Raw genomic sequence first — 224 nt, 5'->3', positions numbered from 1 at the left:
CCCAGGAATGTTAGATGGGGTAGTGGGTGTTACCAATAGATCATTAACCCCGCCCACTCTACATCTCTCAGCCAATCAGAGGCCGCGGCTGCTAAAGGTTGGATTGATGTATGGAAGTCCGTAGAGCGAGTTGTATTGATATAATGTGACGGTAATACCGGGCCCGTAAGGTGCCGTTATTAGCTTTCCACACAGCCCGCTCTCCCCGGGACTTCACAAGGACG

Source organism: Pyxicephalus adspersus, chromosome 6 (assembly GCF_032062135.1).
Source record: "Pyxicephalus adspersus chromosome 6, UCB_Pads_2.0, whole genome shotgun sequence".
In the NCBI taxonomy this organism is placed as follows: Eukaryota; Metazoa; Chordata; class Amphibia; order Anura; family Pyxicephalidae; genus Pyxicephalus; species Pyxicephalus adspersus.
This window is presented reverse-complemented; position numbering follows the sequence as displayed.